Source organism: Dendrobates tinctorius, unplaced genomic scaffold (assembly GCF_039654945.1).
Source record: "Dendrobates tinctorius isolate UK_male_01 unplaced genomic scaffold, ASM3965494v1 ptg000250l, whole genome shotgun sequence".
Taxonomy (NCBI): Eukaryota; Metazoa; Chordata; class Amphibia; order Anura; family Dendrobatidae; genus Dendrobates; species Dendrobates tinctorius.
The window spans coordinates 63164661-63189075 of record NW_027361917.1 but is presented as its reverse complement, the minus strand read 5'-3'; the positions used below and the strand labels follow the sequence as shown (position 1 = coordinate 63189075).

General features: G+C 45.7%; 1 protein-coding gene across 1 annotated transcript in view; it reads right to left on the bottom strand.

Annotated features, from left to right (window-relative positions):
- ACOXL (acyl-CoA oxidase like) overlaps positions 1 to 24415 on the bottom strand; it is a 756489-nt gene that overhangs the window by 94408 nt on the left and 637666 nt on the right. The gene's annotated exons all lie outside the window — the stretch shown is intronic.

Sequence of the window (24415 nt, the reverse complement as noted above, 5' to 3'; positions counted from 1 at the left end):
GGCCCGCTTGTTTATACAGCACATTGTTCGACTGCGTGGAGTGCCTGTGAACGTGGTGTCGGACAGGGGTGTGCAATTTGTGGCCAGGTTTTGGAGAGCGTTTTGTATGAAGTTGGGGGTCACGTTGTCATTCTCCTCTGCCTATCACCCGGAATCCAACGGACAAACTAAACGCACCAACCAGTCATTGGAGCAGATTCTGAGATGCCTGGCCTCCTCCAGACAGGAAGACTGGTGTGAGGTATTACCCATGGCAGACTTTGCATTCAACTGTCGGATTAATCAGTCTACCAGAAAGTCTCCCTTTCAGGTCAATTATGGGTTTGTTCTGCAGTTTTGGGAATTTTTCCGTATGGATTCGGATTGCACTGGTGCCGAGGGGATGGTACAACAATTAAAAACCCTCTGGAAGGAGGTGCAGGGGAACATCTCCAAAGCCCAGAAGAAGTTCAAACATTTTGCAGACAGGAGGAGGGGTGTTATGAATGGGTCACCTGAGGAGGAACAACAAAAAGCTAAGTCCCAGAAAACCAGAGAGGTTGGTCACTATGCAGATTGCAGATCCCTGATCTTAACCACACAACTAATAGTAGCAGTGGAGCATTCCTACGTTGTTCCTAGACGCCTCGTCACCGCCGGAGGACTACTTAAACCTAAAGAAAGAAAAGGGAAAACTAACTGCCCCAGAGCAGACCCCAAAGGAAAAGACAGCCCCCACACATGTATTGACGGTGAAGCAAGATGAAAACCCATACACAGGCAGGAAAATAGGCTGAGCAAACGATGGGGCCCGACTAACTAGAAAGGACAGGAAAGGAAAGCCACTGTCTGCAATCTGCCAAAAAACCTACCAAAAATAATGTCCAACACGTCTGATAGCAAAATTAACCCTGAAGTCACTAGACTTCTCCCACTATATCAGCACTCTGAAATATTCTGAAACAGAGCAAAAAGAGGCCAATCTAATACGGGACAAAAAGGCAAATTGGCAAATACAGATAAATAGGAGTGGAAGTTCAGCATAGCCCCAGCAGGGGCAAGCTGACCACACAAGAAACTGAATTGACCAACAAGTGCAAGTGTGAACATTAGCAAAAAACAAACTTAACTTAAGAAGACTGGAAGAGAGCTGAAGTCCAAGACCTGAGAAGCAGACTGAATCACCAGCAGCAGGATAGGGCGCCGGCTGTCTTATATCCAGTCTGATACTCCAGAGATCCAATCGTTATCCTTCTCATCAGGTGGCAGATCACTACCACTTAAACCAACCTCACTACCTCCTGTCACCACCTGAGGGAGAACCGAAGGAGAACTCTCAATTGGAGGAGCAGAAAATGAGCTCATAACAGAGGGGGTTGGCTCCTGTGTTGACAGTGGGGGAAAAAGTCTGGTTGTCCACCCGTAACATCAAACTTAAAATACCCTCAATGAAGTTTGGCCCCAAATTTATTGGCCCATATAAGATTGTAGAGGTGATCAAGCCGGTGGCATACAGATTACAGTTGCCCGCCTCCTTCAAAATCTCTAACGTCTTCCACAGGTCCCTATTAAAACCTGTGGGGACAGTTAGAGAAGATCCCTCAAGGGTCAACTGGAGTACGAGGTAGGGCGCATCGTTGATTCGCGGTGGGTGCGCCGGAAACTTCAGTACCTTATCCATTGGAAGGGATATTCCGTTGAGGATCGGTCGTGGGTTCCGGCCAGTTCGGTGCACGCTGATCGACTGGTGCGGGCTTTTCATGCCAGATACCCTGAGAAACCTGGGGGTCCAGTGGCCCCCCATTAAGAGGGGGGTACTGTCATGGTTAGGACATGGTTAATGTCCTGTTCTCACAGGGTTAACTTTTGCCGGCCTCTCTTTGGATCTGGGAGGGGTATTTATACTCACTCCAGACTAGCATTCTCTGTCAGCTATACTGTTATTCTGGCTGTGTGTCTGACCGACCCCCCTGGTGTGCGTGTACTGCATTGCTTGTTTGATTCCCATGTATGACCCGGCCTGTCCCCTCACTCTGAACTCCGTCTCACGTTTTAGGTACTATTGTCTTCTCTGGTTCTGACCTCCTGGCTTGGCTATTGTTACTCCGCTACCGTTTGCCCCTATTGTACCATCTATTGCCCGTTCTGGTTTTCTGATCTATTGCTACGTCCTGACTATCCGCTCTGTCTAACCCTTTGGTACTGTCCTGCTATCTCGGGCATTGACCCCGCCTTGATCTGGTTTCCACCCGTCTATGCCCCTTGGTAACTTGTCCCTTGGTTAACTTTCTAGGAGTTTCCCTGCAGTTCCTAGCTCTGTGGAGCTTAGGCCACGCCCCCAGCAGTCACATGCTTCAGGTCCTGATAGTTTGAAGCACGCATTGTCACGGCTGCTGCCCTGCTCCAAAGGTATCTTTGAGCACTGTTTTTGTACTCAGGACATGCGCACTGGCTCAGTGAGCGAGTGTAGTGCGGTGTTCCTACAAAAGGATTGTTAAGAAAAGGCCATTCAAAAATTTGGGGGAGATTCACAAAAAGTGGACTGCTGCTGGAGTCATTGCTTCAAGAGCCACCACACACAGATGTATCCAGGACATGGGCTACAAGTGTCTAATTCCTTGTGTCAAGCCACTTATGACCAATAGACAAAACAAGAAGCGTCTTACCTGGGCCAAGAAGAAAAAGAACTGGACTGATGCTCAGTGGTCCAAGGTGTTGTTTTCAGATGAAAGTACATTTTGCATTTGAGTTGGAAATCAAGTTCCCAGAGTCTAGCGGAAGAGTGGAGAGGCACACAATCCAAGCTGCTTGAGGTCTAGTGTGAAGTTTCTACAATCAGTGATGGTTTGGGGGCCATATTATCTGCTGGTGTACGTCCACTGTGTTTTTTCAAGACCAAAGTCAGCACAGCCGTCTACCAAGAAATTATAGATCACTTCATGCATCCCTCTGCCGACAAGCTTTTTGGAGATAGCAATTTCATTCTCCAGCAGGACTTGGCACCTGACCACACTGCCAAAAGTACCAATACCTGGTTTAAAAACAATAGTATCACTGTGCTTGATTGGCAAACAAACTCGCCTGACCTTAACCCCATAGATAATCTAAGGGGTATTGTCAAGAGGAAGATGAGAGACACCAGACCCAACAATAAAGATGAGCTGACGGCTTCCATAACACCTCAGCAGTACCACAGGCTGATCTCCTTCATGCCACGCCGCATTGATGCAGTAATTGATCCAAAAGGAGCACTGACCAAGAATTGAGTGCATTTACTGAACATATATTTCAGTACACCAACATTTTGGATTTTAAAATCTTTTTTCAAGCTGGTGTTATAAAGTATTCTAATTTACTGACATAATGACTTTTGGTTTTCATTGGCTGTAAGCCATAATCACCAACATTTAAGCTATGTGCCCAAGTTGCATTTGTTTAGCGCTTCTGCCGCGGAAACACTAAAAAAGCTTAAAAAACGCATTACCATGCAATCCTATGGGATTCCGCAGTTGCTTTCCTAATGCTGTGGATTTTACCGCTGCGGAATCGCATAGCGGTAAAATCCGCAGCATGTTCATTATTTCTGCAGAATCGCGGCGATTCCGCCACCATAGGTTTGCATTGAAACGCCCACTTTACGCATGTGGCTATGCCCACCATGCGTAAAGTGAGCGCTTCATGTGCGGATGGTACCCTGGCCCTGGGTACCAAATCCCTGTAAAAAATAGAATTAAAATAAAAAAAATCGGGATAGACTCACCTTCTGGGGGCCCCTGGAGCCTTCCCGCCTCTCAGCCACGCTGCCAGCATCTTCCGTTCCCAGGGATGCAATGCGTGAAGGACCTTTGAGGCACAATGCATCCCTGAGAACAGAACATACCGGGAGCATCGCTGAGGACTCCGGGGGCTGCCAGAAGGTAAGTATATTCCTATTTTTTATTATTTTTAACATTCTATCGTTTACTATTTATGCTGCATAGGCAGCATCAATAGTAAAAAGTTGGTCACACTTGTCAAGCACTATGCTTGACAAGTGTGACCAACCTGTCAATCACTTTTCCAAGCGATGCTTCAAATAGCTAGGAAAAGCGCTAGCCTTCTGCAAGCTAAATACGCTTGCAAAACGCTAGTGTTTTGCGGGAAAAGGCATGCGAATTCCGCATGCGTTTTACCCGCGGCAGGGAGTTACGGAAATACGGCGGACATTTCCGCATTTCTGCAACGTGGGCACATAACCTAACAGAAATAAACACTTGAAATAGATCACTCTGTTTGCAGTGACTCTATATAATAAATGAGATTCACTTTTTGTATTGAAGAACTGAAATAAATAAATTTTTTGATGATATTCTAATTTAGTGAGAAGCACTTGTACATGGTGACTTTTCTAGGCCTACTGGTTGATACTAACTATGTAGCTACAGCTGCAGTCCAAAAAAATAGATTGAGTTGTATTGAACTGGGTGGAAGGCAGTTGCCTCCTAATAAATAAAATCAATAACTGGTGCTACAAAAAAGTCACTGTCGCCCAGTACTTAATGTCACATGTAAATAAAAGAAAGGGCTGCTCCAAGGGCAAGTATTGAGTGTTTGCCCACAGACTAAAATTTGCCAGACTGAAAAGGCTCATATGTCTTTACCAAAACACAGCATAAAATAAGAGCAAAAGCTGGTCAGTTTTGACCTGGCGACAGATTTTCATTAAAAGCAAAAGCACAAAGGTCCCAATTTATCAAAGTGTTTACACAAGAAATCGGATGTAGAACACTTTGAATTAATGATCAGTCCTGGCAGAGAAAGAAGCAGATTTCTCTGATAAGATATATTACAAAGTTTCCTATTTTCATGTGTACTATTGATAAATGACATCTATTTACAGTATATAATTGCCTTGTAATGTTTTCATTTCCTGTACTGTCCAGATGTCACTGTATCACAGAATTCCAAGCGGAGGAAGTTCACCGACCGCCATATTGGGACACCCAAGTTATGGGTGTCTCAATATGGAAACTGCTGCTGGTACCAACCTATTGTGCGGTACCACCAGCGGAACACCGTCGCACCACACACACACCCTCTATACCCACCACACACACATTCATACTCTCACAGTCACACTCACACACAGCCTCTTGCGCGGTACCACCAGCGGAACATCGTCGCACTGCGCCTGTGCGAATTCCACGCAGGTGCAGTGAGTCATTCGGCTGATCCCGACGGCAGATGCACGACATGTCTACTGGCAGAGGAAGCCAGTCACATTTGTTTCCCACGAACAAAAGTTCATTTTAAACATTGCTTGTGTCTGACCGTGTAAGGAGCATGTCACATCTCCTGGGCAGGCGAGGAAGCAAAAGACAATACTGACATTACAGGGGGGGGATCACAGAGGATTCATTTTGTGAGGAGAAATATTTCACTGACTGTTTTTAAACAATATTTTACCTCACAAAATGTATCCTCTGCGATCCCCTGCTGTTATGTCAGTATTGTCTTTTGCTTCCTCCCCTGCCCAGGAGCTGTGGTATGTTCTGTACACAGTCAGACACAGGGGTGAGAGAGACAGAGCACAGGGGGGAGACAGCTCAAACGGGACAGTGTTGTGAGTTCATTTTCCCCTTCAATACTGAGGCCCGAGGAACTCCCTCTTCTGGTAAAGAAAGGTAGTGAGCCTGATTATCAAACACCTGAGGCTGATGATGATGACTGGCTGAGTGGAGTTACTGACTGGATATAAGGCTGCCGACGCCCTTCTGCCCTGCGGGTGATTTCTCTGTGGGATCCTTGGAGACCAGTCTGAATTCCTGCTCCTCTAAAGCTAAGTTTGCTGCTCGGCTTGTTGCATTTGTGCTTTGACTTTGTTTTGCTTTGTTTTTCTGGATTTCTGCCATTCCCTGCTGGGGTGTGCTGAATTCCTTTAGCTCTGTCTTCTGAAAATACCTGAGTGCTGATTTAGTTTTTGAAGCCTAGCTGCTTCAGGGCCTTTTTCATATCAGCTTGTTGGCTTATGTTTTTGATAGGGTTTTGGCAGATTGCAGACAGCAGCCTTCCTGTCCTTTCCTATCTAGGTAGTTTTGGGGCCCCGTCTTTGCTCAGTCTATCTTTCTGTCTGTGTTAGTGTTTTCATCTTGCTTCACCGTCATTATATGTTGGGGGCTGCCTATTGCTTTGGGGTCTGCTCTGGGGCAGTTTAGATTTCCCCTTTCTTTCTTTAGGCCTATTTTTTTTCTCCGGCTGTGATCGAGGGGTCTAGGGCATCGTAGGAACCCCCCACGGCTACTGCTAGTTGTGTTGATAGGTTCAGGGGTCTGCAATCTGATAGTTGCCAACTTGTCTGGTTTTCTGGACTTAGCTTGTATTTCTGTTTTTGCAGGACAGCACATGAGGGGAGAACACAGCACAGGAAGGAGAGACAGCAGACAAGGGGGGATAGCACATGGGGTAGAAAGGTCAAAGAAGAGAGCACAGACGGGAGAAGTCAGCACATGGGGAAAGAGAGAGTGGATAGGTGGGTGAGCACATGGGGGAGAGAGATTCTCAACGCTGCAAACCCTGCCTCCATCGTGACATTACCACTCTCCTGATGCGATAGCATTGGGCCTTCATCTAGTAAAAATAAAAACAACGGTTACTCATTAGGAGGCTAATACCCCTTAATGACTCATTATGCGTCTGACTTCAGCACACGCAGTCATCAAGACTGGCATGAACTATGACGGTTTTGATGAATCATGGCCAATGTCTTCAAAACAACCCCTTTAGGGCAATGAGTAAAAGGTTTTGATTTTATAATTAGTTACCATATCAATAAATTGCTACTATACTACTATTAGTCAACTTAATTACATAGTTAATAGGGTTGAAAAAAGACATGTCCATAAGTTTAGCCAAGGAATGGGAAACATCAAAGGGTCTTACCTAAAATATCTAATTTTTCTCTCCTGAAAATTGTCAATCAGCTTGACCAAAACATTCAGAAAAAGAACTTTATACATGTATGTACATGCAAATTTGTTTTTGTTTACAAAAAACAAACAAAAAACATTTCTTGAAATCAACAGCTCCCGTTGTCACCAGCTCTTGAAGTAGGCTTCACACACTTAGGCATTATCCAGAAGTCAGTGATTTTTCATTTACGTAAAATAAAAATGTCAGAGTGTCATAGGTATTTTTCATCTGATGTTGGTCTGTGTTTCAATATTTACCATCAATGTTCCAACAGTGATTTCACATATGGAAAAAAAATAAAATAAATTGCACAGCTTTTCCTATACATTGCAATGTTAATGTACGGTTCATGATTTTCACAGACGCACAAACTTGTATGGGTAATTTTAATTTATGATCCAGAAAAAACCCCAGAAATGTCTCTGCGATATGTTTGAAAACACAAAATCCATGAAAAAAGGAAATACAAACAGCTCCTTAAATTATATTGGGTTTGTGTTCTATCCGTGAAAGCCAAGGCTAGAACATGTTTGTATCAACATCATCTATTATGGTAGGGTGCCATAAAGATAAGTGATAAGAAAAGGAGGTAAGGTAAAAATAAATCTTTATTAAGTAACAACAATGTAAAAAATAATTTTAAAAAGACAGGGCAAAGAGAAGCCTCTAATAATAGTGAGGAAGGCAGCAATTAGATAGTACTTGAAAATGCACTGCTATCAGGTAATGGAGAAAAGAATGAGGCAAACAATGAAAATCAGAAAAGGCTGGCGCTCATTATTTCCTATAAGGTTTTAAAACACACTAACATGGGGCCCAGTAAGCACCAAGGGGTTGCTTTAAAGAGCTGAGTTTTGCCAGTGCAATGTTAGATGAATCACAGAGGATGGATAGGGCCCAGAGAGTATAGATGCACAAATTGTTATATATATTTATATATCATGTTGCAAAGAAATATGTTTTTCTTTTTTTTACCATGCAGACCAACAGAAAAAAGACCCATACATAGGTAGTGCATTTTAAGAATATTACTAGAGTTGTTTTACCTGTTTGGCGAGTAGTGCTGTCTGACAGGGAAGCTACGTAGATTGCTGCATTCGGGCCCTGCACCAGAAGAGCACCGTTTTGCAATCAAGTTTCTTCCGGGAGGCGTGGGGTCCAAATGCAGCAATCCACCTTTTCTTATCACTTCTTATCTTTAGGGCACCCTACCATAATAGATCATATTGATTATAGCATTTTGAAGTGTCCTCAGACTATATAATTCAGGACCATGGGAATATTATTATTTATATAGCACCATTAATTCCATGGTGCTGTACATGAGACGGGGTTACATCAAAATACAAATATCACTTACAGTAAACAAACTAACAATGACAGACTGATACAGAGAGGAGAGGACCCTACCCTTGCGGGCTTACATTCTACAGGATTATGGGGAATGGCAACAAAAATCCCATAAATGTAAGGTGATATGGAAACAAGGGAAAACCCCGCTCCAACACCAAATGCACAAGCTCAAAATCTGATATTAATACCAGGAGAAGCAAGAGAGCACGCAGTCACATTTATATAAAAGAATATCCAAATTTTTATTAAATACCAATAGTACAAAGCAAATAACAAAAAAGTGCTCATGAATGAATGTGGGTAATATATCCCATGGATCTCTACAAATCAATGGCCAGATAAGATACAAGTGCTGCCCCCTATAGGGACATAATGTGAGTATACCACAAAGTAAATGACCCCAAAAGCTGCAGAGAGACCCATGAGGCAACTTACCAGGGAGGGGAAGGTGAGGAGAGCCCAGCAGTGAAGCCCCCGACGCGCGTTTTGCGATGTCCCCCGCCGCTTTATCAAGGAGGAGATGGCTGTAAGTATCCCAGTAGGGCCTTGAAATAGCCCTTGAACCCGGTCATGTGACCGGTAACCACCAATGATATTGGCGCATGCGCCATGGCGTCTGCAGGTCCTTCACTGTATTCAGGCATCAAGCACAGTGCGCACGCGCCGGGAAAGTCCAGGGCAGAGCAGTGAAAGACCTGCAGACGCCATGGCGCATGTGCCCCAGGCGCAAATATCATTGGTGGTTACCGGTCACATGACCGGGTTTCAAGGGCTATTTCAAGGCCCTACTGGGATACTTACAGCCATCTCCTCCTTGATAAAGCGGCGGGGGACGTCGCAAAACGCGCGTCGGGGGCTTCACTGCTGGGCTCTCCTCACCTTCACCTCCCTGGTAAGTCGCCTCATGGGTCTCTCTGCAGCTTTTGGGGTCATTTACTTTATGGTATACTCACATTATGTCCCTATAGCGGGCAACACTTGTATCTTATCTGGCCATTGATTTGTAGAGATCCAACCTTTGGACGCTGATATGGCATTATGATATGGGATAGGACATGTGTTATATTCCCAATTGTGTTACTTGCCGGGTTTTCCATCTAGGGGAGGTCTAAGGGGTTGTCCCATGGGATATATTACCCACATTCATTCATGAGCACTTTTTTGTTATTTGCTTTGTACTATTGGTATTTAATAAAAATTTGGATATTCTTTTATATAAATGTGACTGCATGCTCTCTTGCTTCTTCTAGTATTAATAGGATTATGGGGAAGGAGACAGTAAGTTGGAGGTTGCAGTAGCTCCGGTAGTGGTGAGGAGGCAGCGAGGTCACTGCAGGCTGTAAAGCTTTCTTGAAGAGGTGGATTTTCAGGTTCCGTCTGAAGGATCCAAATGTGGTGGATAACCGGGACACAGAATTCCAGAGGATGGGGGATATTTGGGAGAAATCTTGGAGGCGATTGATAGAACATGTTTGTGCAAAAAAAGGACATTTGAATGAGGCCAAATAGTTTTTATGTAAAGAAGCCATTTTTCCGTGGAGAATGAACCTGTCTCCAGATGCAGTGATTGCCCCCACCTTGTCTTTGAGAGGGTTTTACATGAAACAGTTTTTGACCATACATTATGTATTGGCCATTTACGTTCTTGTGTCCCACCTTGGACATCACTTCTTAATGCTAATAAATTTAATTATTTAAATTTTCCTCATAACCAAGGTCCAACATACCAGTTATCAGTTTTATGTCTCCTCATTGCACAGATTGTAGAATTTCACTCTCTCTGGTAGGAGTTCGGCATTAGGCCTTAGTTAGCGTTCACATAGGTAATGCAGGGTTGGTCCAAACGTTCAAATTTTATTGCTATCCACAGTTTGAACAGCAACAAAACAAACTCAAACATTAATCCCTAGCCTTGTTCAGGTGCTAACTAAAGAGAACAAACCCTGGCTACACTGCTCAACTAGCTCCAGTTCGGTCAAACAAAACAGCTATTGTCCATTGCAACCACTGATATTTGCGGTTCTCTGCACATGGTCTGGGGAGACTCTTCCAAGATAGGGATTCTTGCCTCTGCTACATCCAGCAGACTGACTTCCCAGTCATTCCATTCAGAAAGGGACTCCAGCTTGTCTCTCTCTCAGCTATAGCTCACATCTTGGCTGGTCACTCACCAGCCTTCACACATTCCACTATGCTATATCCAGCAGCCTGATGCTCCCTCGGGAGGCTGCACTACAATGAATCACTTCCTGCTTTTTAAAGAAACATGCAGGTGCTTCTAATCAAACACTCCATAGCTGGGATTGAACTCAGTGGTTCCAAGTTATGCCAAGCTATTCTAATTGCAGGGCATGATTACTGTAAATTGTAACCCAGGACTGCAGTACATATTCCAAATGGGACTGTATGTATGTATGTATATATATATATATATATATATATATATATATATATATATACACATACACACACATTGCGTGAGGCAGTGACCCCTGTTACAGCTAGGGGGTGCTGTGTGTTCACCCCAGGATATGCACAGAAGCATATTGAGGCTATGGGAATGCATTGCGTTCACAGGCGTAGCTGGGATTGCAATAGTGAAGCAGTGACCGATGTCACAGGTAGAGGTCACTGTGTAGTCTCCCCAGGATATGCACAAAGGCGTATGAAGGCCATTGGTGTGCATGGCAGTCACGGGCGTAGCTTTGACTGCAATGCAGACTGATAATAAGAGTGTTAGTCTTGGACATGTTAGTGTCCAAGGCAGAGGTCCGGAAAACCTGCTCTGGATGTTGTAATTGAAACAGATTGCAGTACGATAATGTTACAGACTGTTCTATTCCGGACCCAGGTTTTCCATGTGGCTGAAAGTCACAGGTTTCTGTGATAAAAGCCCTGCAGGAAAGTGTTAGTGAGGTGTTAGTGAGGTTCTGAGTGAGTCTGAGTAGTCTCAGTTGTGTCAGTGCCAGAGTGAGGCCTGGCAACGCACAGCATACACAGTGATGCTGCTGTCCATAGTGACTGGTACCGGATGTGGATGTCTTGTGCCCGGAGGTGAACCGGAGGTAGACAGTCCAGTGCCCGAAGAAAGACTGGCGTGATTATCGCCTGAAAACAGATGGATATGGTGTCGGGCTGTGATCCGGGGGACATCAAGTTCTGTGTATGGCTGTGTGCGTGAGCAAAAAGACTAAAAGGAGGCTGTAAGTGAGAGACATTGGCACAGCGTGCAGTCGCCCATGGAAACTAGACAAGGTGAAGTCCAGCATGTTTAGGGACTGTGATACAAAGCCGTGCACAATGTAGTGCTTTGAACTGGTGTGAATTGAATACTGGGAAAGATAATATATTTCTAAAGGTGCTATTGAATCAAAATTCTCACCAGATGTTGGTAACAACCCATCCAATCCACACAGGCAAAGAAATCAAGCCATAGATGTCCATCAATTAAGTGTAATAATGAAAAATAACATAAGGAAAAAGTATTAAAGACATGAAGAAAGAGTTGCAAAAAGCCATGGAAAGTCATGACACCAGCTGAAATCTATCAGGAATTAGAAAGCAATTCTGCCACTTAGCGAAAAATAATATCAGCTTGTTCAACTGATGGGCTATAAAAAGGTGTCTCATTACCAAGGTGCCACATAACAAACATCTCATTCTGGGTAAAACTAGTGACCTGTCTCAAGACATACACAACCTTATTGTTGCAAAACCTACTGTTGGCATTGGTTACTGAAGAATTTATAAACTACTGAAGGTTCCAGTGAGCACTGTTGACACCATAATCCGGCAGTGGAAAGAACATAATTTCATCATAAACTGGCCATGACTTGCAAAAGTCCAGACAGAGGAGTGAAAACAATTATTAGAAGAGTTGTCCAAGAGCCAAGGACCACCTGTGGAGAGCTACAGGAAGACCTGGAATCAGCAGGTACAATTGTTTCAAAGAAAATTATAAGTAATGCACTCAACCTCCATTGCCTGTATGGGCGTCAGCAATAAGCTGTGAGCCAGACACTGCATCACAGGTACCTGTTTGACTGGCGCCCTATGCAAGCCTCATCTGTGTGCATTTTTTAATAGTAGGCAACATTCCCCTCCATGAATTGGTAGGTTTGTGAGTTGTTGCTCCATCAATATTTTTTTTTGAGGGTCTACTGCATGTTGCTAGTGGTGGCCTGGTGTTGGTAAGGCTGTTTCTTTTTCTGGGATATTTCTTGTATGCATGCTCACGTTGCAAGACTCCATTGCTGAACAAAAATCATATTCAAGCGCATTTAAAGTTGGAGGCCAAACGGCACTGCATATCACAATGCCTTTTTTGCGGGCCATACCACCGCAATTTTTACGGTCTGCCGCAATAACGGACCGCAAAAAACTTGTGGATTGACGTTTTTCAGCTTTCCAATACTATGGAAGAAGTATTGGAAAAAAAAAACGGCGTTCCGCAAAACAGGAAGTGACGGTGCACCGCAAAAACAAACTTGCATTGTTTTTGCGGCCCCATTGATTTTCAATGGGGGCCGTGTCCGTAAGCCGTGAAAAAGATCGAACAGGCTCGATCTTTTTTCATGGCCACAAATACAGCCCTCACGACCAGATGGCACACGGCGCTCCGACTAATTTTTGCGGGCCGATTTTGCGGCCCCATAGAAATCTATTGGGGCCGCAAAAACAGCCAGCGAAAACACGGTTAGTGTAAAAGAAGCCTAAGAGAGTTGTCCCTGGGTAGTAGGGTTAAGAGAGCTGTTCCTGGGTAGTAGGGCTGTGAGAGATGTGACGGGTAATAGGGAAACAAGAGCTGTACCATACTTTAGAGTCAAATATGGACTGCTCCCTATACTAAGTACTGGTTGCACCTGCCTTGATTAAAAAATGCAACCACAAAAAAGTGCTGACTGCGTTCTTTATGATCACTTTATGTGCTGGCTGACTAATGTGCATAGAATTCACTTATTGTGCTGGCTAGCTGCTTTCTCTGTGTTCATTTTTGTGCTGGCTGACTACTTTCAATGTGCTGGGTGACTGCATTCATGGTTTGTGCTGGCTGGCTGTGTTCACCGCAATCGCTGTTAGAGTTGGCTGACTATGTTTTTGGCCTTCACTTTTTGTGCTGGCTGAGTGCGATAACTGTGTTCACCGTTTGTGCAAGCTAACTGCGTTCACTGTTTGTGCTGGCTGTCTCCAAACACTGTGTAGCGCTGGCATCCCTGCATGTTTCTCCCCTCTTCCGGTAGGGACGTCAACTCATCACTTTGGCAACGATCCTGTATTTCCTCCCGCTCCGGCTGCTGCCTGCTGTCTACGCTTGCAGATCCCCAGGCACTGCCTGCACCAGCTGTACCAGTCTGTATACCAGCCATAGCTGCTGCATCTGCCGTGCCAGTCTGTTTACCAGCTGTGCCTGCCTTCACCTGCTGTGCTAGTCTGTATACCAGCCATACCTGCCATGCCAGGCTGTATACCAACCATACCTTCCTGTAACTACTGTACCAGTCTGTATACCAGCTGTACCTGTTGTGATAATCATGTGGGAATAGTGGATGAGGGCAGGTATATCTCGCCCAGATACCTTTCCTATGTGGCCTAGTCTGGTCAGTATCTCACCTGGTTACTAATGAATAATGGGAGGGCGGATATAAAAGGATGCCAGGTGGGTGTGTGAGTGCCTCAGCCTGGGAACACAGAGAGCCTGTCTGTGTGAGAGATACACGTCAGTGAAAGCAGTGTCCACTGTAACTGTGGTTTGGCTGGACGGGAGAAGCCCGCCAGTTGGTAGTTAGGTTGTACTTTTTGTTTAGTTAGTGCCGGACAGGCAAGGATTTGTTTTGTTTTTTTTTCTTTATGCATTTAATAAACCTGACCCAGTGTCAGTTACACCCGGACCCCGGCTGTGCGCCTGAGTTTCATGCTGAACGCACGTGACCGTTGACCCCAGCAAAGGCGATCCCGGAGTGTTTTATCACATTGTGGTGGAGAACGCGGGCATAACGTGAGAAGCATGAGCATGGAGGACGTGGTGAAAGCGCTGGTACAGTCCACCGCCGTCCAGCAAGAAGCTAATCGGGTGATGATGGCCCAGCTGAAGGAGTTGGTGGACATGACAGCTACCGATCGTTCGCTTCTCCAACAGGTGGCGCAGCGTCTGGCAAGCTTACCTGAGGTTAACCTGGAAGCCGAGTCGAGAATGATTCACCTGAGTCGGTACAGGCAGAAGATGACGACCGAAGATGACGTCGAGGCATACCTGACCACGTTTGAACGGACGGCGGTGCGAGAAAAGTGGCCGAAGGCACAATGGGCCGGCCTGATTGCCCCGTTTCTTTCCGGTGAGGCCCAAAAGGCTTATTATGACTTAGAACCTGAAGCCGCGCAGGACTTTGACAAACTGAAAGCCGAGATCTTGGCCCGGCTGGGAGTGACGACCGCTGTCCGTGCACAGAGAGTGCATCAATGGACTTATCAGCCGGATAAACCACCGCGGTCACAGATGTTCGACCTGATCCACGTGACGAAGAAGTGGCTACAACCCGAGGTGTTGACAGCGCCAGAGATAATCCAGAGAGTCGTCATGGACAAGTACCTGAGAGCTCTACCGCCAGCCCGGAGGGAGTGGGTAAGCCATGGAAATCCTACAACGGCAGATCAACTGGTGGATCTGGTTGAACGTTACTCCGTGGCGGAAGGACTCCGAGACGATGCTACCCCACCTCGTTCTTCATCATCTCCACGTGGAACCGGTAAGACTGTTCCAGGGAGTAGGGGAGAAGGAAAATCCCTAAGACAGTGGGGGAGGAAAATGGGATGGCCCGCACTGCGAGGCCGAGAGTAACGAACTATGGTCTAAGCAAGGGGCCCGTTAGGTGTTTCCGCTGCCAAGAGATGGGACACATTGCTGCGAACTGTCCGATCACTACTGAACCCATGCAGTGCGACGTCACAGACTCTAAAAACCGCATGTCTATGGTTGCACGGGTAGTGAGTGTGAATGCCGGTCAAAAGGATGTGGAAAAACACTTGTGTGATTTAACTGTTGATGGAAAAAATGTGGTGGCATTGTTAGACCCGGGAAGTGTGGTGACTCTGGTGAAGGCCAGTCTGGTGTCAGCCCCGACTGGACCAGCAGACAAATTTTCTGGAACGTGTGTGCATGGAGACACCTGTTCGTACCTCACCACGGTCATATGCATTACTACTTCCTATGGGTCTTAGCAACATAAAGTGGGACTCGTCCCTGCGTTATTGCATGATGTTATCTTGGGCCGGGATTTTCCCCACTTCTGGCAATTGTGGGAGAATCAGTTGATATCCCAGGGTAATAGTGAACATAATTCTTCTCCGAGGGTGCGTGTGGGTCCCGAACCCCTGGAAGAGGTCTCCCCGGAAGACTCGGGGGAAGAGTCTGCTGGAAATGACCTGCAGTTCCCGTTTTCAGTCATGGCGGGTGATACGGAGGGGACCGGGGAAGGAGGCCGACAGCCGTCCACCTCCCCGTTTGCTGGATTTAGAAGTTCAGAAAGATGACTTCCAAAGCGAGCAAATAAAGGATCCTACCCTTTCTCAGGCTAGGACAAATGTAAAAGTGATAAATGGGGTACCCGTAGAACCTGGCTCTAGGCTGGCATATCCTTACATGGTCCTGGAAAATGATTTACTCTATCAAATAGAGAAAAATGGGGAAGACACGGTGCAACTATTAGTCGTGCCAAAACCCTACCGGCGGCAGGTGCTGGACCTGGCCCATGGACATGTGATGGGAGGTCACCTGGGAGTCCAGAAAACCACCGAAAGGATATTACACTGTTTTGTTTGGCCAGGCATGCATCACGATATCGTGTATATTGTGAGTCTTGTCCTGACTGCCAAGCCTCTGCGCCTAAGCCCCGGTTCTGTAGCCCTTTGGTACCCCTACCTATTATTGAGGTCCCGTTTGAGAGGATTGGGATGGATTTAGTTGGGCCCCTTCCACGGTCTGCACGTGGACACCAACATATCCTGGTCATCTTGGATTATGCCACTCGTTACCCGGAGGCGATCCCTTTGCTTAACACGGCCACCAAGACGATTGCCAAGGAACTGGTGCATGTGTTTAGTCGGGTAGGTATACCAAATTAGATACTCACCGACCAGGGGACCCCCTTTATGTCCAGGGTAATGAAGGAGCTCTGCCGGTTGTTACAAATCGAACCGTTACGCACATCCGTGTATCACCCTCAAACAGACGGGTTGGTCGAACGGTTCAATAAAACTCTGAAGCAGATGCTGAGAAAGGTGATAGACAAGGATGGGAAGAACTGGCACTATTTATTTCCGTATTTGCTTTTTGCCATCAGGGAAGTACCCCAGTCTTCCACGGGATTCTCGCCTTTCGCGTTATTGTACGTCCGACGTCCTCGCGGACTGTTAGACGTCGCAAAAGAAACCTGGGAGGGTCAGGTCACTCCGTATAAAACGGTGATAGATCACGTAACACAAATGCAGGACCGCATTGCGGCTGTTATGCCTATCGTCAAAGAACACATGATGCAGGCTCAAGGAGCCCAAAAAAGAATCTATGATAGGGGCGCCAAGATCCGTACGTTTGCACCCGGAGATAGGGTGTTGATCCTGGTTCCCACAGTGGACAGTAAGTTCCTAGCAAAGTGGCAGGGCCCCTTTGAGATTAAGGAAAGAATTGGTGAAGTAGACTACAAAGTATACCAGGCAGGTAAACGGAAACCTGAACAGGTTTATCATGTAAATCTGATAAAACCCTGGAAAGATCGGTCTGCCTTGTCAGCGGAGCTGGCCCGTCCTGTCTGCTCGCATACCGTACCGGAGGTACGGGTTGCAGAGACTCTCTCGGAGCGGCAAAAGACTGAGGTCAGGCAGTTTCTACTTCACAACCAAAAGTTTTTCTCAGAAAAACCCGGGCAGACTACGCTAATGAAACATGACATCGTAACGGAACCTGGTGTCACAGTTCACTGAAACCCTACAGAATTCCGGAAGCGCGCCGTGAAGCCGTTTCCCGAGAAGTGAAGGCAATGTTAGAGTTAGGTGTCATTGAGGAATCGCACAGTGCTTGGTCCAGCCCGATTGTGTTAATTCCTAAACCGGACGGCACCATCCGGTTCTGCAATGACTTCAGGAAACTGAATGCGGTCTCAAAATTTGATGCCTACCCTATGCCCCGGGTCGACGAGTTAATAGATCGGTTAGGAAAAGCCCGGTATATTACGACCCTAGATCTAACAAAGGGGTATTGGCAGATCCCTCTGGCGGAGGCTGCCAAAGAAAAGACGGCATTTACTACACCGGAAGGTTTATTTCAGTGTGTGCATATGCCGTTTGGATTGCACGGGGCATCGGCGACCTTCCAGAGCCTGATGGATCGAGTCCTGAGGCCACATAGGCAGTACGCTTCGGCCTATTTGGATGACATTGTCATTTACAGCTTGGACTGGGAGACTCATCTCCAGAAAATACAAGCTGTGATTGACAACCTGTGGGAGGCAGGTCTAACCGCGAACCCCAAGAAATGTCATATCGGGCTAGAAGAAGCCCGGTATTTGGGGTATGTAATTGGGAGGGGTCTTGTTAAACCCCAGCTCGATAAGATTCAGGCGGTTCAGGACTGGCCGCAACCTGTCAACAAGAAGCAGGTGCAAGCCTTCCTGGGGATCGCCGGCTATTATCACCGGTTCATACCCAATTTTGCAGCCATCGCTATCCCCCTGACGGATCTTACAAAAGGGAAAGACTCCATCATGATTAAATGGAGTTTAGCGGCTGAAGAAGCCTTCGATAGCCTAAAACGGGCACTTTGCTCTCAACCCGTACTGGTGACTCCGGACTTCTGCAGCGAGTTTGTGGTACAAACGGATGCCTCTGATACCGGTATCGGGGCCGTACTCTCACAAGTGAGGGACGGAGTGGAACACCCAGTCCTCTATCTCAGCAGGAAGCTGAATAAACATGAGCAAAGGTATGCAGTCGTAGAAAAAGAGTGCCTAGCCATTAAGTGGGCTCTAGAGGCCCTCACATATTACCTGGTGGGCCGAAAGTTCAGGCTGATCACTGACCATTCCCCTCTCAAGTGGATGCACTTGCACAAGGAACGGAATAGCCGGGTGACCCGGTGGTTCCTTGCCCTGCAGGCCTACACTTTTACGGTGGAGCACCGTCCAGGGGCACAGATGGGGAATGCAGATGCCCTGTCCCAAATGCACTGTTTGGCGGGTGTCATTGCTCGACCGGAGTGGTCTGAGCAGAGGGGGGGGGATATGTGAGAATCATGTGGGAATAGTGGATGAGGGCAGGTATATCTCGCCCAGATACCTTTCCTATGTGGCCTAGTCTGGTCAGTATCTCACCTGGTTACTAATGAATAATGGGAGGGCGGATATAAAAGGATGCCAGGTGGGTGTGTGAGTGTCTCAGCCTGGGAACACAGAGAGCCTGTCTGTGTGAGAGACACACGTGAGTGAAAGCAGTGCCCACTGCAACTGTGGTTTGGCTGGACGGGAGAAGCCCGCCAGTTGGTAGTTAGGTTGTACTTTGCTTAGTTAGTGCCGGACGGGCAAGGATTTGTGTTATGTTTTTTTGCTTTATGCATTGCTTTCACCTTTCATAAACCTGACCCAGTGTCAGTTACACCCGAACCCCGGCTGTGCGCCTGAGTTTCATGCTGAACGCACGTGACCTTTGACCCAAGCAAAGGCGATCCCGGAGTGTTTTATCACACTGTCTACACCTGCCGTGTCTCCCAGTATTCCTGAAATATACATGCTCTATGGCTAGGACGTATAGTATCTCCATAACACCTTATGAAATTAAAGATGACTCAATAAAGCAGTTAGACCGCTTGGTTTATGTCCAGCAGGGTCAATCCTCTCCATCCTTCACACTGACTGTGATCAATGCTTTCACCATTTGCGTAAACTGACTGTGGTCACTGGGCTCACCATTTGTTCAGGTTAACTGCAATCACTTCTTTCAACATTTGTGAAGACTAACTGCGGTCACTGAATTCAGTGCTTGTGAATACTGGCTGTGATCACTGAGCTCATCGTTTGTGCAGGCTAGCTGCGTTCACAGTGTGCACCGTTCACTTACAAAGATGGGTGCATCCGCTCGGATTCCAAGATGTCCTCAGCTCCCTGTGCTGACTCCGTCACCTCTGCTAAGCAATGATTGTGTTGATGTAGAAAGCAGCCAGTACTTAATAGAAAGGGTGACACCCGCACATGGTGCACACTTTAACCCTGCTCCCTCCGCCTCTCCAGGTTTCCCGTACGGAGAGCCAGTCGTAGCAGTGTTGAAGTGTGTCCTGACCTTGCGGGCCACATAGAATGACACGACGGGCCTGATTTGGCCCTCGGGCCTAGGGTTTGACACCTCTGCCATAAGGTAAACTACAGAGAATTTCTCACCCTCAGCAGTATTAGGCTACAATCTCCAAGTCAACCTCACCGTATTGGCAAAACAAACTGTGGGAAATAATGATCGGCTGAGTTCCATGATAGGCACATTGATATTGTTTCCCCCAAGATAAACTAACAGGAGAGTTGTTTCTCTGGGCTTTCTGCCTTCAATAAATCATAAATATTTCATAATCAAATATATATGGGTTTATAAAAAGATCTCTTGGCTCTCTCATCTCTCCACTATATGACTGGCTTTAGTTACAGAATGGTGGATGTGGCTTTAGTGGTAATTTTGTGTGATCACCACAATAAAATGTGTTGTTGTTTATTTTCTTTTCTAAGGTTGTGCAGCTCCCACTTTTATGACTGCAGGTCAACCTGGTAGTACCTCAAATGCATTCCTTGAGGCAACACATCATAATCAGTTAGGGTTTGGACTATAAGGAGGTACCCGCAAACACACATATAGAGGACTTTCTTACACAGATGTGATTGTGACCATACTTTATATATTAAAAATAAAAAGTTTTAAAACAGATATTGTCCAAGATCATTGATTCATATAACCAAAATTCATCTATCGGGAATATTGACCACAGATTGATTATACCCTAGATGTATTATATATGCAAGGACCATCACTAATCCCATCTATCTGAAGAAGGAGGGTCCCCCAACTCAAGCCAGTCACAAGTGTGGGGTGGGGTTGGAACTACTGCACAACTCTCTCCATTGAGTTTATAGAAGTAATAAAAATTAGTGTGCTTGCTTGTTTATCTTCAGAACTCCCATGCAGGTAAAAGGAGAAAGAGGCACAGCCATCTCATCACTGGCAGAAGATGTAAGAAGAACAGGGAATCTCCCATTATCAAGATAGGTGAGGGTAGGCAGGTGTTTGCTATGTAATTTGAAGACAGCATGAGGTAGGGGTTAAACTATTGAACTCAACCATGTGTCACATGTCCAACAGTGTGGTGTTGTTTACTTAGACTGAAGGTTTAATCACCTTGTAATTAACATTGCTGTGACTACCTGGTATTGTGAGCCCTGGTACAATCTCTAAAGGGCCTGTCACACTAAAGCCCCTGTTAGGGTACCGTTACACCTAGCGACTCACCAGCGATCCCGACCAGCGATATGACGCGGTCAGGATCGCTGGTGCATCGCTGGGTGGTCGCTAGTGAGCTGCCACTTAGGCAGATCTCACCAGCGACATCGCAGGGGACGGGGATCGCTACTTACCTGTCAGACGCGGCGATCCTGCGTCCTCCCGCCCGGCTCCACGCGTCGCTCGTCGTCACAGCAGGAAGCACCGCAGGAAGTGGACGACGAGGAATGGTCCAGCAGCTTCTCGCGCGATCAGCGATAGCCAGCGGGGGAGCCGGTCGGAGGTAAGTATCACATGCAGCAATATCGCTAGCAATATCGCTGTAACGTCACTAAATCGGTGACTTTACAGCGATATTGCTAGCGATATCGCAGTGTGTAACGGGGGCTTTACACACTGCGATATCGCTAGCAATATCGCTGTAAAGTCACCGATTTTGTGACGTTGCAGCGATATTGCTAGTGATATCGTTGCATGTGATACTTACCTCCGACCGCTCCCCCGCTGCTCATCGCTGGTCGCGCGAGAACTCCCTGGACCATTCCTCGTCGGCCACTTCCTGCTGCGCTTCCTGTGGCACCAATGAGCGAGGCGTGGAGGCGGGCGGGAGGACGCCAGGATCGCCGCGTCTGACAGGTAAGTAGCGACCCCCGCTATGTCGCTGGTGAGATCTGCCTGTGTGGCAGCTCACTAGCGACCACTTAGCGATGCACCAGCGATCCATATCGTTGTCGGAATCGCTGGTGCATCGCTAAGTGTAACGGTACCCAAAGTGATATCGCTAGCAATATTGCGATAACTTCACTGGTTTTTGTGACGTTATAGCGATATTGCTAGCGATATCGCTATGTCTGATACTTACCTCCGACAGCTCCCCCGCTGGTTGTCGCTGATCACGCGAGAACGGCCTGGGCCGTTTCTCGTCGTCAGCTTCCTGTGGCGCCGATGAGCGACACATGGACGCGGGCGGGAGGACGTCAGGATTGCCTCGTCTGACAGGTAAGTAACGACCCCCGCTATTTCGCTGGTGAGATCAGCTTGTGTGGCAGCTCACTAGCGACCACTTAGCGATGCACCAGCGATCCTGACCGCGTCATATCGCTTGTCGGGATCGCTGGTGCATCGCTAAGAGTGACAGTACCTTAATGTGATAAGCTCTTCACTGTCTATACAGAGCCTGATGTGGGTGGGGGAAGCTTTCTCAGCTCTGCTGAATAGTTAAATAAAAAACTCTGTGTCAGAACGCCTGCATCCAGTAAATGAAGTGATACATCATTGGATTCAGGGTCTCTCTGCCTACATCAGGCTGCTCCCAGAGGAGGAAACAAAAACCTGCTGAGAGATTCCCTTTAAGACAAATGTGAAATTCTCTGGAATAAGACACTGAATTGCAGCTATCAAGGTATAATTTGATTCAGCTTCCTATGATCTACATGTTCATATAGTTCAAGGTAAACACGGTACTCAGATCAAAACGAGAAATAGGTGCCCAAGTCAGGTATCCAACCTAGCAAATTAATTAAATTAACTTGGCACTCAGTTCATGAAGAAATTTAACAGTTCCTTTTATTGTAGTGCATCCAGACAAACATATACTTGAACGTTTTCGGTCCCACACTGGACCTTCATCAGAACATCATTTCTTTTGATGATAACTCGAACATAACATGAAGTGAAACAAAAAATAATAAAATTAACAAAAAAGAAAAAAAAGGGAAAATTTTTCCTTTACAAAAACTTGTCACAAGATGCAAGTCAGTCATATGGTATACATGATTTTAACGAAGAAGTCGATAAGAGGACACATGTAAATTAGAAACTGAGGAGATTCGGTCCAAGTGTGATCAGTGAGGATTGGAGAATTCCCTGGGCATCAGGTACAGTCCGTGCTATGATGGTAGTTAAGGAAGCGGAAAAGAATACAATATTGTGTACCATGTGAAATACGGAAACATTCAAGTTTCATAGCGTGCCAGGATAAGGGGTAAATAAGGATATAGTGAATATTCAAAGACGGAGGAAGTTCAAAGATATCCAGGAGACATACGAGGTAAACCTGTGCCAATCCAAAAGGTACAGTGAATACCTAAAAGGAGCTGTAAATATGAGCCCATACGTTGGTGGGCTGGATATCCAAGGAGGGTATCCTCTAGCACTAAAAGAGGAGAGTACGTGTAATTAAACAGATCATATATTGGTACACAAGGTATTTTTGTTTCTGTTGCTAAAATAAGAAAAACAGGTGTGAGAAGGTCTAACTAAAAAGGAACAACCATATTGTACCTGGATGTTGTACAGTTTAAAAACTGGCTAATAAGGCTTCTGGCAGGTGGTGACCCATAGCGGTGGAAGGGCACTGTATAATGACTGAAGAAATTTTTTTTGAAAATTTTTCTTTAACAAAAAGGAGATAAAATATGGAGAGCGGCATAAAAACATTTTTGGTTATGTCAGATTACCTGTATAGCAAATGATGTACAGAGTAAGATTGGTTGGACAGAGGTTGAGTCAACTTTAATCCATGTCAACTGGCTGCAAGTGTGATTTAGTTATTGCCAACACCTGTTCGGTGCCACAGGTAAGTTACAGGTGCTGTTAATTACACAAATTAGAGAAGCATCACATGATTTTTCGAACAGTGCCAATACTTTTGTCCACCCTCTTTTTTATGTTTGGTGTGGAATTATATCCAATTTGGCTTTAGGACAATTCCTTTTATGTTTTTTAATTTAAGACAAATTAAATGAAGATAATAATACCAAAGAATTTGTGTTTGCAATCATTTTCAGGAAGAAACTGAGTATTATCTGACAGAATTGCAGGGGTGTCATTACTTTTGGCCACAACTGTATTTACAGCTCCTTCTTTTAGGTATTCACTGTACCTTTTGGATTGGCACAGGTTTTCCTCGTATGTCTCCTGGATATCTTTGAACCTCCTCCGTCTTTGAATATTCACTATATCCTTATTTACCCCTTATCCTGGCACGCTATGAAACTTGAATGTTTCCATATTTCACATGGTACACAATATTATATTCTTTTCCGCTTCCTTAACTACCATCATAGCATGGACTGTACCTGATGCCCAGGGAATTCTCCAATCCTCACTGATCACACTTGGACCGAATCTCCTCAGTTTCTAATTTACATGTGTCCTCTTATTGAATTCTTCGATAAAATCATGTATACCATATGACTGACTTGCATCTTGTGACAAGTTTTTGTAAAGGAAAAATGTTCCCTTTTTTTCTATTTTGTTAATTTTATTATTTTTTGTTTCACTTCATTTATGTTCTAGTTATCATCAAAAGAAATGATGTTCTGATGAAGGTCCAGTGTGGGACCGAAAACGTTCAAGTATATGTTTGTCTGGATGCACTACAATAAAAGGAACTGTTAAATTTCTTCATGAACTGAGTGCCAAGTTAATTTAATTCATTCTACATGTTCATATAGACGGCTCATAAAAGTTGATCCTACTGACAGATTCCCTTTAATAGACAATTATGGCATATTTTGTGGATATGAATGTCTGAGATGAGAATACCACTTTAATCATTTTTCTTGTTATTCTTTACACATTACAATTTGTGTATGTAACAACCTTAAGTAAT